The sequence below is a fragment of the Triturus cristatus genome, chromosome 1_1 (assembly GCF_964204655.1).
Source record: "Triturus cristatus chromosome 1_1, aTriCri1.1, whole genome shotgun sequence".
Classification (NCBI taxonomy): Eukaryota; Metazoa; Chordata; class Amphibia; order Caudata; family Salamandridae; genus Triturus; species Triturus cristatus.
Genome location: NC_140579.1, coordinates 132,495,664 through 132,501,037, shown reverse-complemented (window position 1 = coordinate 132,501,037; position 5,374 = coordinate 132,495,664).

The following is a 5,374-nucleotide window of genomic DNA, read 5'->3' as shown; positions in this document are numbered from 1 at the left end:
AGCCGGCGCCAGTGCCTTTTCTAGGGAGGGGTGGTACCAGCCAGGGGATGCACTGCCATTCGCTTTCCCCTCCCACCGCTGGGGGGGGTTCTTACTGGGTGAGCTTGGGTTCTGAGAGGCAGGTGCATACCCGGGTGCTGTCTTCACCCGTCTCAGCATCGCCAGACCTCACGGAGGTCTGACTGAGCAAACTCAGAAAAAGGACCATCAGGAAGAGGCTGAGAGGCAGGTGCGTACCCGGGACAATGGGGTCTCCGGCGGGCGGGCCCGGGTTCTGCCTTCCCCTGTTTCAGAAGCGCCGGACCTCACGGAGGTCTGATTGACCCTCTCCCTAGTAATCCGGAGGAAAATTACCCCCCTTTCTTGTAATCCGTGCACACTAGGTGACTGAGGGGACCCAAGGCGCGAAAGTGCCTGACCTCCTGGAGCCCTGGGATCGGGAAGGCAAATGAGCCCTCATCCAGGGAAGCCCGGCCATCTGGAAAGCACTGCGTGCGACCAGATGGCCGGGCACGAATGGGAAGTCATCTGGTCGCTCTGTGCCCTAACGAAAGAGTGAGCGGGCGCTGGGGCATGGGGGACCGGAGGCCCAGGGCCCCAGCTGTGCCCCAGCCGTGCTCCAGCCATGGGGGCTGCGAGGGGGACCCGACGGGCCTTCTGACCCAGGGCCCGCGGACACCTTGACAAGCAGGGGAGGCCTGCACGGGACTGACGGACCCCTGTCCTGGGCCCTTGGTGGAGCAGGGGGACGGGGCCCAGGGCTGGAGCACCCGAACCGGGCCCCTGGAACCAGCCGGGGCTCCTGGGCCCAGAGCCGAAGGGGAAGCCTCCCTGGGCCTGCGGGACATCGTTCGGGTTCCCTGTCATGCAGCAGGACTGAGGACGGAGCCTGGGGTGTGGAGGCTGCCCTTCCTGGGGCCCCTGGACCCAGCCCAGCAGGGCGAGGCTCCCCGGGCCTGCCAGACCCCATCCAGGGCAGCCTGCCACGCGGCAGGCCCAGGGACGGACCCAGGGCTGGAGCGGCATCCTGGCCCGTCCAGCTGCCGGCTAAGGACCGCTAGGCCGAGAGGGGGTCACAGAGTACCTTGTCCCTAGTAATCCGGAGGAAGGCTACCCCCCTATCTGGTAACCTGTACGTACCGCAAGGTTGAGGGGACCCTAGGCACGGACGCGCCCGACCTCCTGGAGCCCTCGCTGGGATCGGGGAGGCAAATGAGCCCTCATCGGGACTTCCAGGGCAGCCCGGCCATCTGGGCGCCCCATTGGAAAGCATTGCGTGCGACCAGATGGCAAAGGGGTAAGGTGCGACCAGATGGCCAGGACCAAAAAGACTCCCATCTGCCCGCCCCGAGCCTTCGCGGTAGGACTCCCGCCTGCCCACGCAGGGCTCGGGGGCTCTGCTTCCCAGGGGCTCGGAGACCCCGGCTGGGCTTCAGGCACGGGGAGGACCACCGGAGCTCTCGAGCCCGGACGCCCTGGGGAGGACTGCCCGGGACCCATGGAGCCCGTCCCAGGCTCTTTGCCACGCCATGGGCCGGAGGAGGGAGCCCCCCGGATGGAGGGGACATGTCCGGGCATACGGGACCGAAAGGACTCCCTTCTGCCCGCCCGAGCCTTCGCGGTAAGGCCCCGCCTGCCCACGCAGGGCTCGGGGGCTCCGCATCCAGAAGGGCTTGGGGACCCCGGCTGGGCCTCAGGCACGGGAAGGAACACCGGAGCTCTCGGGCCTGGACACCCTGGGGAGGACTGCCCGGGACCCATGGAGCCCGTCCCAGGCTCTTTGCCACGCCGTGGGCCGGAGGAGGGAGCCCCCCGGACGGAGGGGACATGTTATCTGGGCATACGGGACCGAAAGGACTCCCTTCTGCCTGCCCACGCAGGGCTCGGGGCTCCACGTCCAGGGGGGCTCGGGGACACCCGGCTGGGCCTCAGGCACAGGGAGGACCACCGAAGCTCTCGGGCCTGAACGGCTTGGAGTACTGCCTGGGACCCATGGAGCCCTATCGGGGGCACTTTGCCACTCCATGGGCTGGAGGAGGGAGCCCCCGAACGGAGGGGAGGTGTTGTCCGGGCATAGACCATCTGGTCCCCGGCAAAGAACCGCCAGCCCGGGTATTGATGTTCCGGCATACCCTGCCCCTACTAATCCGGAGGAAAGCCACCCCTCTTTCTGGGAACCCATGCGCACCGAGAGATTCAGGGAATCCTAGGCCCGGAGGCGCCAGATCTCCTGGAGCCCTCGCTGGGATCGGGGAGGCAAATGAGCCCTCATCGGGACTTCGAGGGCAGCCCGGCCATCTGGTCGCCCCATTGGGAAGCATTGCGTGTGACCAGATGGCAGAAGGAAAGATGCGACCAGATGGCCGGGACCGAAAGGACTCTCATCTGCCCACCCCGAGCTGAGCCATAGTGGTAGGGCTCCCGCCTGCCCTTGCAGGGCACCGGGGCTCTGCACCAGGGACCCTTGTCCCGGGCTGATGGACACTTGGCAGGCTGCAGTACGGGCGCTCCCAGGCCCTGACCGAAACCCAGGCCCCGGGGCCAGTCCCTGCTTCTCAACCCAGCCAGGCCGGGGAGTGAGGGGAGCCTGCCCGTGCACGAGGGACCCCTGTCCCGGACACTCTGGACAAGCGCTCGTTTTCCATACATTTATTTCATAATTCCGCAAAAGTGACGTAATGAAATTTCCGCCCAGCCCTAAAATATACCCATAGATGATATCTATGGCAACATGGTCTACACCTCACACGTTTAAAAAACACTATTGTGTAGATGTGTTAGCAAGACAGCAAGCTAGTGTGGGCCTAGCAGTTTTATGTACACTATTTCAAACCACTGCAACAGCTACAGGTTAGCCACCGCTTTGGGAGGCAAGGAATAGTTTCTTACCTGTAACTCCAGTTTTCTTGTAGGGGTATTTCCATGATAGTCATAATCATGTGAATACTCCGCCCATGTGCGTGGACCTCAGAGCACTTCGTTAGATAGGTCTTCTTAAGTTGTCATCTTCTGCCTTTCTTCAGGAAGGCCTGCATAGACACTTAAGAGATAAAAATGCAATAATGCAGCCTAACTAGGCTCCACTGGCCATTACTTCAGCTTGAAGTGAAAAAAGATAGCCAGTTAACTTTTTAATGTAGTAATTTTACTGAGTTCAAACGCATAGAAAACTCCCCTTCACAAAACTCATTTTTTCATGATAGAGATGAAAGGGTTGGACTGAGAAGCCCCCATAGGCTGTCATTATGTGTCCGCAAATGGATACCGTGCCTTTTAAGTTTCCAGAGACCACCCCCCCGTATCCCATGATGCACAGCCAGAGGCAGTTACTTTCAGTTCTTTTTGAAGGCGTAGAGTAGCAATGCCTGCTGAGTGCTGGGTTCGTCTGTTTTTTCCACCGGGGAGGCGGGCGGGTTGCTTATGACTATCACGGAAACACCCCTACAAGAGAAATGGAGTTACATATAAGAAACTATTCCTTCTCTTGTAGGGGATTTCCGTGTATAGTCATAATTATGTGAATAGACTAGCAAGCCCATCCCAAAAAACAACTCCCCAGCGGTGGAAGAAACGGAGAATAACCTCACTATTGTTCAAATAGATTCCAAAGTGAAGCCTGCCCAACCTGAGCATCTGCCCTAGCATCCGTGTCTAGGCAGTAGTGCTTAGTAAATGTATGGACTGACTTCCAAGTGGCAGTCTTACAGATTTCCGAAATAGGTTTGTTATGAAGTAAAGCCGCTGTAGCTGCTTTACCTCTGGTAGAGTGAGCCCTAGACTTACTAACAAGTCTTGTTGGCTTCTGGTAACACAGCTGAATACAGGAAACAGAACAGAACGACCTCTGGAGTACCCCATCTTCCGAAGATGTCTCACACCACCTCGTCATTTAAGACCCATTCGTTATTTTTCTTGAATGAGTCTGCTGAGAGTCTGCCTGAACATTTTGAACTCCTGGGAGGTGAGTTGCTGTGATGGTCAGGTTCCTGGCTAATAGCCATCCAGATGGTCTGGGCTTCCTGAGATAACGCTCGATCTCGAGCCCCCCTTCTTGTTGAGGTAGAACATTGTTGTCGTATTGTCTGTCTGGACAAGCAGGGAACTGGTGTTAAATGACGGCTGGAAGGCCACATGCCCTGTAACTGAAGGTGGTCGGAATGTGCACCCCAGCCGTGGAGAGACTCAACCGTCACTATGGTTTGCATCGGTATCTCCTTGTAGAAGAGAATCCCCCAGAGGAGATTGCGGGGAGAACACCACCATAGGATGGACTGGAGAGCCTGCTGCGATAGCTGAATCCTGTCTTCCCAATCCCCCAGTTTCTGGTCCCACTGATCCTCCAGACATTCTTTCAGGGGTCTCATATGTAGGCATGCATTTGCAGTGAGTAAGATACAGGAGGCCATAGAGCCCAGGAGAGAAGATACCTTCCTCACCGTCATGGAGGGCATGGTCATGAGAGCCTGAGCCTTCCGAAGGATCGATAAGCGTCTCTCCTTCGAAGGACACACGTTTGCCGTGTGTATCGATGGTGGCTCCCAGGTACTGTAGACATTGGACAGGAGTCGAGACAGACTGTTGTGAAGGCCCAAACGAAGGAGATTGGAAGCCAGATTGAAATGCAGTTGCGCTTCCTGAGACGTAGCTGCCTTGATCAGCCAGTCTAGATATGGGTAGACAAACACCTTGTTCTTCCTTAGATGTGCAGCAACTACGGCCATGCATTTGGAAAATGTCTGGGGCGCTGACTTCAGGCCGAAGGGAAGCACGGAGTATTGATAGTGGTTATTGCCTACGGTGAACCGCGGGAACTTGCGATATTTCCTCACTATGGGCACGTGAAAATATGCGCCTTGCAGATCTATTGCGCATAGCCAGTCTCCCTGATGAAGTTGAGGGTAGATTTGATGCAAGGACAACATCCGAAACTTTTCTCTGCAAATCCATTTGTTTGCCTTTCGCAAGTCGAGGATGGGTCTGAACTCGTTCTTGTCTTTCTTGCGGACTAGAAAGAACCGAGAATACAGTCCTGTTTCTCTGTAAAAGACGAAACCGGTTCTATCGCCCTTTTCTGTAAGAGGATGTTGGCCTCCCTCTGTAACTCACGTAGCGTGAGCGAGTTGGGGGAATCGACGGAGGAGGGCTTGTGAAACGTTGCGGGTATCCACTGCGAACAATATTCAGCACCCAATTGTCCAGAGTTAGTTTGTCACTGCCAGGTAATTTTGAATGCTTTCCCCAACACCACCGGCCCCACCACCAGAGTGGGTAACAGAAGAGGGGGGAAGTAACCCTTCAACCAGCAGGGGCCTTGTTCCCTTGTGCAGACTGCTGGTTGGACCGTCCTCGCGTCTGGCATTTCTGAAACAGCTGG